General features: G+C 43.1%; 1 protein-coding gene across 2 annotated transcripts in view; it reads left to right on the top strand.

Moving 5' to 3' along the window:
* Positions 1–1,091: 1,091 nt before the first annotated feature.
* LOC124031675 (poly(rC)-binding protein 4-like) overlaps positions 1,092–10,692 on the top strand; it is an 80,453-nt gene continuing 70,852 nt past the window's right edge. For both annotated transcript variants that reach the window (XM_046343216.1, XM_046343215.1), the window contains exon 1: positions 1,092–1,426. The gene's annotated coding sequence lies outside the window, so the exon portion shown is untranslated. The remainder of the gene's footprint in view (positions 1,427–10,692) is intronic.

The raw sequence follows: 10,692 nt of genomic DNA, 5'->3' as shown, positions 1-10,692 counted from the left end.
CATTTTTCAGTCAGTCAGTAAGCACAGATGTCAATGAAGCTGTTATCTTCCAATTACCCCAATAGTCCCCTGTCTGACGAGGACCAAAGGACAGAGAGGCTGTTATCTGATGTCATGCTTCACAGTCAGGATTAGGCTTGCACAATTCTGGGAACTTTGAATACATTTCCTGTTATTCCAGAAATCCTAGTTGGAGGTTTTCAGATGTCCTACTTATTCCCTCCTGATTCCATGAATCCTACAACCGGGATAACCAGGGAATTTATTGAAAGTTAGGTAGGCCGTCATTGTAAATAAGAGTTTGTTCTTAACTGACGTGCCTAGCTCAATAAAAAATTTAATTAAATACATTCAAAAAAATACATGTGGAATTTTGCAACCCTAGTCAGGATATTACTAAACCATTACAGACTGGACTGAGAATGTACGACTGCCTCAGTGCATGTTGGGGAAATGGAAACTATTGAGATTTTTTTTTAAATAGGTGGCTATAGACCTGTCTATAAATAACCTCACAGAGTTAAATAGCATTAACCATAATGGAAGTCAACAAAATACAGTATCGCCTAACTCTCATGATGAAAAATGAAATTGTGGCAGCAATAGAAAAAGTTACAGTTCAATATGACAAGCTGAAGTCTTCACTAGATGGCAGTATGAGAGCAAGTAGTAGGAGAGCATGTTTCTGGACCGCCCACAGCAGACCTCCACGGGTGGGCATTAGACAACCCTTTGACACTTTTCACTTCGCCAACGCTCTGATATATTGACAGGATAAAAGCCATCAAGTATTGTGCGAATTGATGCGCACTGGTCCCAATTCCCAAGACTTGAACATATTCATTATTAGGCTATTAATTATTTCCAAGGAGCTAACCTACATTAAGCTATTCAAATGCGACAATTATTGTAATTTATGACCAAGCACATTTTCCGTAATTGTAATCTTCTTCAACATGAGAGATAGACAAATAGGGCTCCCATCAATCGAACTAACCGATTGGTCAAGCGACGCGCAGCGGGGAGCGTGAGACGTGTCCAAATTCATTCAGGGATCCCGTGGGATAACCATCACACTCGCCCGAGAGACAGAGCACCAGCGGAAACAGGGGTGGTTGGATAGTTGGGCAGACTGTTTTACCCAGAGTGCACTGTAGGCTACACACTGACAACTTCACCTTCGTTCGCAATCCGAAAGGGTAGTCTGTCACATTCGTTTCGAGCCGCATGCATCTCGCTCCATCGAGACGCCCGGTCTCCACGCACAGGCGGCTTGCACTCAGTCCTGTTCTGTCCTTTCAGCGTGATACAGGGAGGAGAATCCGTACAAGCTCACAGTGGACTTTAATGTGTACAAAACCTGCTTTATAACGTTTCATGGGGATACTTTAGAGGAAATCATATTGACGACCCTGCATATTAACAGGTAAGATACGAGTTTTGAGTTATCAATTCAAACGGCCACTTCTTATTATCTGGTGATTTCTCCAACTTCAAAAACCTCTCCTGTATCTTGCTGTGTCTTCTTATTCTCAAATGCCGAACTATTTCAAATAATGATAGAAAACTCCCTTGAGGTGTACATGTATGGCTATTCAAAAATAATATATGAAATCAATTATATGGGCAATATTTGGTCTCACTTTGGCAGCTCACCTAAATTGCTCATTCTTGTATTTTCTCATGTGGTCTTTGAATTAAAAAATAAATAAATGAGGCTACACATCCATGTCATTTTTCTGCATAGACACAGTAGGCCTATTCAAAGAAACCTGAAATGGATGCCATATAAAGACACTTATTTTTAGCTGAACTCCACGAAAAATAGTACAATCCCGACATATGTGCTCAAAGAACAACAGCAGTAGTTTATTGGGATTGAGGACAGACGTCCTCAAAAAGACTCTTTATGATAACGAAAGATGACCCCACTGACTATAGGCCAGTTCAAGACGCACAAAGATCGATCACGCTCAACAAGAATGGCAGTGCTGAGGGGCGCGTGTGTGTTTGTGTGTGCGCGCGCGACAGGCGCATCACTCACTGGCATGCCGGCTGAAGGGAAAGACTAATGAATTGACCAAAATGTACGTGCGCCAACGAAAATTCTACTTGCAGATTGCACTATAATAATTTCATGTTGTCTTATACTGTATGTATTTATGTATTTCTTTCAACACTCTAATGCTGCCAATGGTCAAACAGCTTGGTGATAATATTTTTTTAAACACTAACTTTGCTTAAGTTAGTTTTTCTTTTTAAATATCCTTACTAGATACAACTCTAGTAACAAACAATGTTATTAAAGAACAAGTTAATAAAATACCTACCATTTTCCATTTTTTTTAATACCAAGTATTTATTTTAATCAACAAATCTTATATAGTGGATTCCCCCCAAATGCACAGGATTGTATTGTTATGTGTGTGTGTGTCAGCCATCATTTGTTTGATTGGCACTGCAGGTTTACTGTTTCCCAACCTCCTTCAACCTCTTGCCATTTAGGACAATTTTAATTCAGCAAAAGCTTTACTGTGAACAAAGGGTACACAGACAGTCAGGTATGTAAATAAAATCACTAATCAGATAGGAATATATTATAGTGAAAATTGATCATTCACCAAAACTTATGATCTTCCTCAAAATACTGCAATGCTGCTACCAATATCAAAAATCAGCTTGATGTTGGCATTAAAGCTTTGAATCTCCAGTTTACTGAAGCTGCGCACAAACAGGATATGGTCAAAGTCCTTTTCAAAGTCCTCTAAAAGGTTTATGGTTTATATTTATTTGAAATTCTGTGTTTACCACTTATCAAGGCATGATGAGTTAGACCAATTATAACACAAAAGGCACCATTGAATTTTAGTGGGTTGATCATCATGGACTTTCCATAACAATAAGGTCAATTAAATAGCATCCACATGTGGATGGTCTGATTGATTAGAGAAAGCATTGTACCAACTGCAATTAAAGATGGAGAGCTTCCTATATTCTGTTTTAGTGTCTATTTTAAGCCTGGTCAATCCTATTACACTGCTGGAAACCGGTATGACGAGAGACATAAGTCATGCATATCAATGATCCTGTACGAGTCATCTTTTCTTATGTCATCTTTCTGTAAACAGAGTTTTTGATATTATTTTATTCTACGAGGAGATCTCGAGGTTAAGAACCTAATTTCCGAGAGAGACCTGGCATTAGTGCATGCTTACATACAGTGTTCCTATTTAAAATAATTCTCTCTCTGGGATGATTGTTTGTTCATTGAGGAAATATAAGGATGGGATAGAGTACCCCCATAGAAAGGTGATCTCTCCCTGGCAGATAGTGAGGATCAATATCAAATCAAATCAGGACAGAATGGTGTGTGTGTGTGTGTATGTGCATATGCGTTTGTTTGTTTGTGAGTGGAAGAGAGAGACAGAGAGAGGGATAATGTTTTCCATGTCTGTCCATCTATACGTTTATTTCTGAAAGAGAGAGATAGAGAGTCACTACTCACTCAGAGACAGGGAGAGAGGGAGAGAGGCCATCTGAGAGGCATGGCTGATGCTGACTCTCAACCTAAATGTAATTCCTTAATGCACTCCAAGAATCAAAGATCTAATAAGGAGTGGAAGGGCCTCTTCAATAATAAAAGTGAATCAGCATCTCCGCAGCAGCAGCAAGGGCTGAGGGCTCAGAGGACTCATAAATAACAGACTCTAGCACTGACACATGCTGCTCCAATGGCTGGAAACTGCCAATACCCTTCCTAATTTACAACCAGGCCTGCCTGCTCAGTCAGAGGTAAATAAGCAATGTTCTAGTCAACGAGGAGGGTCTTGGTAAGGCTGTGGAGTATAGACAGTAGCTCTGCCGAATTGGTGTAAGCTGCAAACCATGACTATCTGTATGGTGACTCTGGGTAATAGTGTTTCAGAAGAGGGGGTAAAGAGAGGTGGGGATCTTGAGGGGATTTGTTAAAGGATGCAGGCTTATGAGTTGACAGTCATAAGAGCTGAACTGAGTGATACAGATTCAATTCAAAGATTCAATTCAACCAATTATATTGCGTTATACCTTATTATGTCCTGACTGTTGATTTGTGTTCAAATGTAAAGGCTCGTCAATAATATAAAAGCAGAACAATAATATTCAGTCAGCTATGTTCTTAGTAATGCCTTGCATTTGTTGTCACAGTGGTTTTCATATTACACATATACATTTTTTCTTTGTGTATTTTAGATAAATCTCTCCTTTATTTGAGTCCATAACCTGTGTTTGTCAGTGTGTAATGAATATAGACCCTGTAGGGAACAACCAATGCCTCCCACTTCATCGATTGAAATAGATGTTGTGTTGCAAGTACTGCTTTCTTAATAATGATGTTTTGACAAGATGTTGTTGAACAGCTCCACTATGAATACTACCAATTTACAATGCATTGATCTGTGAACAGTTCTTCCCCACAGACCTTCATAAGGCTTGAAGAGTGCACAATACATGTAACTCAATTGTTTTACCATCTTGAAGAGTTTCTCTTGATGAAATGCAACATGATAGTCTTGCTCTCTTTCCGATCTCAGGTTTGAACCCAAATAATTGACAGCCGACGGGAGATTCCCCTTAAATAAAATACTTTACTGTATTTATTGTGGCTCTCTAACCCGCTCTGCAGTATTTACTTTTGTCAAATACTCTGGAGTAGTTCTTTAGTCAAGTAATCAGATTGTTTTACTACTGATACTACTGCTACTACTGCTGCTGCTACTACTACTACTACTACTACTACTACTACTACTACTACTACTACAGCTACTACTACTACTACTACTACTACTACTACTACTACTGCTGCTGCTGCTACTACTGTTGCTGCTGCTACTACTTCTACTACTACTACTACTACTACTGCTACTACTGCTACTACTGCTGCTGCTGCTACTACTACTACTACTACTACTACTGCTACTACTACTACTACTACTACTACTACTGCTACTACTACTACTGCTACTACTGCTACTACTACTGCTACTACTACTACTACTACTACTACTACTACTACTAATACTACTACTGCTACTACTACTACTACTACTACTGCTACTACTACTACTGCTACTGCTACTACTACTACTACTACTACTACTACTACTACTACTACTACTGCTACTTCTTCTTCTACTTCTTCGTCTACTGCTACTTCTTCTACTAATACTACTAGTAATAATACTACTACTGCTACCACTAACAGGTGGAATCCTGGTAGTGAATTTCAGTCTCATGAGGATGGCTTACACAGACCAGTATTTTACACTTTAATCAGTCAGCAGACATTATAATGCAGTGACTTACAAGCTGTGCATAGACCCACAATGAAGAGGCTGAACTGCTGCAGTATACATCACAGCACTTCAAAAGTAAGTGGTGTGAAGTAGTGTATATATATGAAGAAAATGAGCTAAGGGGCTGTCTTAGTGACAGTAATCCGCTTTGCTTTGTGGAGCCAATCTATAAGGCAGTGCATTAAATGAAGGTTTCTCTTTCAACCGGCCCTCTGCATCAGTGTGTTTTCGCAACCACACACCGCGTCTGGAGGGAGAAGTCCCCCCCCATCCTCAGCTGCTGAGTGCCTGAAATATTTAACAAGGACTGCACTATTTTTGGATCTGTACTCCGTTTGTTTTGGAGCTTATGTAATAACCTGTTGTGTTTCAACCGTCCACACATGGTAGTGTTTGGCGTAAGTATGCCATTCTCAGACAAAGGCTCTGTTGGTTAACTGAAGTAAAGTGTGTTTTACCAATCAGGTGTGTGCTGCCGTTTTCAATATGATGCAAGGTTACTTTGAATGACAGCAGGGGTTGGGAATATACGGGATGTGGAGCCAAATGCCATTCCATTATATTTAACATTAAGGTATTTCAGTATTGTTTGTTCTTTTATGCAGTAATTTGGTTTCGCGTAGTCTGTTTTGGGCCTCTCCGGGCAAATTTCTGTGTTAGATTTAAAACAACATACACAGTGAAAGCACTGAAAGCTACAAGCTTCTCATATCCTTAGCTTACTTTGTTCTAGAAGCTAGTGATCTCCCTCTTTGTCTGTCTCTGTCTCTGTCTCTGTCTCTCTCTCTCTCTCTCTCTCTCTCTCTCTCTCTCTCTCGCTCTCTCTCACTCTCACTCTCTCCCTCTTTGTCTCTCTTTTCTATCTTTCTCTCACCCCCCCATCTCTCTCAAATCTCTCTCTCTCCTCTCCTGACTGCTCTCCAATGAGGTGTCAGATTCTCTGACTCATGCTCTGGGTTGGAGTATGGAAGCAGGGGCGTCATGCACCCCAAAAATCTGAGGAGGCACAAAGTACGTCAGGATGGCTGGGGTTGGTCGGGAGGTGGTCTCTGCCCCCCACTCGCATGCAGTCCTGCAATTCTAGAGCCATAGTTCTTATGCTTAATTCTATGTAAAAAATATATGTCTAAAGCCAACTTCATAAAACGGCTAGTAGTATTTCTGAGAAAACAAAACAAAAATACTTATTTTAAACAGGACAAATCTGAGGGGAAAGCTCCCCTATTGGGCATGACTCTGGACAGGAGGAAAGTGTGAGGAAGTAATGAAAGAGCAGATGAAGAGGGGGAAAGTAATTCTGCAGAGAGAAAGATTGACCTTCACCCTGGACTGGGATAAAAGCTTGAGTTAATACCAATGCCAAAGTGTATTCAGTTTGATGCCAAAAAGTATTTTGAATTATGTATGGTGCAACTGCAAGCTCTCTAAAAATAGAAGATGTGCAATTGAAAGTGAAAACAAGGTAAATTAACAAAATTAATTCTAGCTTTGTTTTTGGGTCCTGTTTTTCAAAAAATATAATCCAACTGCTATAGTCAGTGATTTTTTAAAACCAGTTAAGGACTACTCTATTTTTTTAACATTCTCCCAAAATGAGTTTGCATTATAGCAGTACCCAAAGCATGCTAGATAATCATCTAACATAGTACATTTAAATCTGGGACACTCAAATTAGTATATGTTACGTTTGGCATGGTTACATAAGACAGAATGTTACTTGAGGCAAAAACAAAAGGAGGTTGGGTGGGAACGGTGGCGTATAACAGAAATGTCTGGCAATCCAAAGTTTCCGGGTTCGAATCTCATCATGGACAAGTACTTATTGATTTTTATCTACTCTGCAACTACTTAACATGTTAGCTAACTCTTCCCCTAACCCTAACCATAAACCTTTAAGCTAACTCTTCCCCTAAACCTAACCTTAAACCTTTAACCTAACTCCTAACCTTAACCCTAACCCCTCGCCTAGCTAACGTTAGCTATCTAGCTAAATTTAGCATTAGCATTAGCCCTTCTAGTCAAAACAAATTGTAATTTGTAACATGTCATAGAAATTGTCATTTGTAACATATCATACAGAATTGATGATGTACATTTACAAATTAATACATACCATACGAAACGTAAGATATCATACTAAATGTAGTGTGCCAGATGTAAGTACCGAAGAAAACAAACTGCTCTGAGACCAGATTGGGAACTAGCAGCCACTTGGAGCTAAGGGCTGACATCACAGAAACATGGCCTCTGTAATGATCATTAGCTATCTGAATGTTTGCCTTGTACTGTTCTATTCTCTCATGCTCTACTGAGAGGAATTATAGTTTCGTTAATGATGACTTCACACATGCTATGAAAGCAAATAAAATACCTTACGAGTGGCAACATCAACTGATCAAATCAAATCAAATCAAATTGTATTAGTCACATGTGCCAAATACAACACCGAAATGCTTACTTACAAGAAACAAGTAATTAAAAAGCAGCAGTAAAATAACAATAGTGAAACTATATTCAGGGGGGCACCGGTACAGAGTCAATGTTAGTTGAGGTAATATGTACATGTAGGTAGAGTTATTAAGTGACTATGCACAGATGATAACAACAGAGAGTAGCAGTGGTGTAATAGTCTGGGTAGACATTTGATTAGGTGTTCAGGAGTCTTATGGCTCCGGTGTAGAAGCTGTTCAGAAGCCTCTTGGACCTAGACTTGGCACTATTGTACCGCTACTGCTACCACTTGTCGTGCGGTAGCAGAGAGAACAGTCTATGCCTAGGGTGGCTGGAGTCTTTGACAATGCTTAGGGCCTTCCTCTGACACCGCCTGGTGTAGAGGTCCTGGATGGCTGGAAGCTTGGCCCCAGTGATGTACTGGGCCGTTCTCACTACCCTCTGTAGTGCCTTGTGGTCGGAGGCTGAGCAGTTGCCATACCAGTGCAGTTGTAGAACCTTTTGAGGTTCTGAGGACCCATGACAAATCCTTCCAGTCTCCTGAGGGGGAATAGGTTTTGTCGTGCCCTCTTCATGACGGTCTTGATGTGCTTGGACCATGTTAGTTTGTTGGTGATGTGGAACTTAAAGCTCTCAACCTGCTCCACTGCAGCCCCAGGGAATACAGGCGGGGATTGAGCATGCACCCCTGAGGGGCCCCTGTGTTGAGGATCGGCGTGGCGCGTGTGGTTACCTGCCCTTAGTACCTGGGGGCAGGCCCGTCAGGAAGTCCAGGATCCAGTTGCAGAGGGAGGGATTTAGTCCCAGGATCCTTAGCTTATTGATGATATTTGAGGGCACTATGGTGTTGAACGCTGAACTGAAGTCAATTAATATTATTCTCACATAGGTGTTCCTTTTGTCCAGGTGGGAAAGGGCAGTGTGGAGTGCAATAGAGATTGCATCATCTGTGGATCTGTTGGGACAGTATGCAAATGGGAGTGGGTCTTGGGTTTCCGGGATAATGATGTTGATGTGACCCATGACCAGCCTTTCGAAGCACTTCATGACCACAGACATAAGCTTCCGGGTTAGAGTCCCACTCCTTGAAAGCGGTAGCTCTAGCCTTTACCTCAGTGTGGATGTTGCCTGTAATCCATGGCTTATGGTTGGAGTATGTACGTACAGTTACTGTGGGGACGACGTCATCGATGCACTTACTGATGAAGCCAATTAGTGATGTACTCCTCAAAGCTATCGGAGGATTCCCGGAACTGTCAGGCATATGTGTATAGGTGGCAGGGAAGTCAGGCACAGGAGAGTCAAACGGAGTGTAAAATGGAGTCTTTTAATAATGTCCTAGTAACATGCTCCATAACACTAAACAGGAAAAGAACATAAACAAAATATGGGTACGAAGACCTGTCGCGCACCTATACAACAAACAACACTACAACACTAAGAAGTCGTGACAGTACCCCCCCCTCCCTGACGCGCGGCACCAGCAGCGCGTCGACACAGGCCTCGGGGACGACCCGGAGGGCGAGGTGCAGGGCGATCCGGATGGAGACGGTGGAATTCTGATAACATGGAAGGATCTAACACGTCCTCCACCGGAACCCAGCATCTCTCCTCCGGCCCGTACCCCTCCCAGTCCACGAGGTACTGAAGGCCCCTCGCCCGATGTCTCGAATCCAAAATGGATCGAACAGAGTACGCCGGAACCCCCTCGATATCTAGAGGAGGCGGAGGAACATCACGCACTTCAGCCTCCTGGAGCGGGCCAGCCACCATCGGCCTGAGGAGAGACACATGAAACGAGGGGTTAATACGGTAATTAGTGGACAGTTGTAACCTATAACATACCTCGTTCACTCTCCTCAGGACTTTAAACGGCCCCACAAACCGCGGACCCAGCTTCCGGCAGAGCAGGCGGAGGGGCAGGTTTTGGGTCGAGAGCCAGACCCTGTCCCCTGGTGCGAACACTGGGGCCTCACTGCGGCGACGGTCTGCGCCAATTTTCTGGCGCCTTACGTGGACGGTGCTGAAGGTGGACGTGGGCCGCCTCCCAGGTTTCCTCAGCGTGCCAAAACCAATTGTCCACCGCAGGGGCCTCGGTCTGGCTCTGATGCCAAGAAGCCAGAACCGGCTGATACCCTAATACACATTGAAAAGGAGTAAGGTTAGTGGAGGAGTGACATAGCGAGTTCTGAGCCATCTCTGCCCAGGGCACGAACTTCGCCCACTCCCCCGGCCGATCCTGGCAATAAGACCGCAGAAACCTACGCACATCCTGGTTAACTCTCTCCACCTGCCCATTACTCTCGGGGTGAAAACCTGAGGTAAGACTAACCGAGATCCCCAGACGCTCCATGAACGCCTTCCAGACCTTTAATGTGAACTGGGGACCCCGATCAGACACTATATCCTCAGGCACCCCATAGTTCCGTAAAACGTGTGTAAATAGGGCCTCTGCAGTTTGTAGATGACAGGACTTTGAAAACCGATCCACAACGACCAGGATCGTGGTGTAACCCTGTGAAGGTGGAAGATCAGTCAAAAAATCCACCGACAGGTGCGACCACGGCCGTTGAGGAACGGGTAGAGGTTGTAGCTTACCTCTGGGCAGGTGTCTAGGAGCCTTGCACTGGGCGCACACCGAGCAGGAAGAAACATAAATCCTCACGTCCTTAGCTAAAGTGGGCCACCAGTACCTCCCTTCAAGACAGCGCATCGTCCGACCTATCCCAGGATGACCAGAGGAGGGTGACGTGTGAGCCCAATAGATCAATCGGTCGCGGACAGCAGACGGAACATACAGACGACCAGCTGGACACTCAGGGGGAGAGGGCTCTGCACGTGATGCCCTCTCAATGTCCGCGTCCAGCTCCCACACTACAGGCGCCACCAGACACGAAGCTGGGAGTAT

This window comes from Oncorhynchus gorbuscha, linkage group LG03 (assembly GCF_021184085.1).
Source record: "Oncorhynchus gorbuscha isolate QuinsamMale2020 ecotype Even-year linkage group LG03, OgorEven_v1.0, whole genome shotgun sequence".
NCBI lineage: Eukaryota > Metazoa > Chordata > Actinopteri > Salmoniformes > Salmonidae > Oncorhynchus > Oncorhynchus gorbuscha.
Note: the sequence above shows the minus strand (reverse complement) of the source record. Positions and strands in the feature narration are given on the sequence as shown.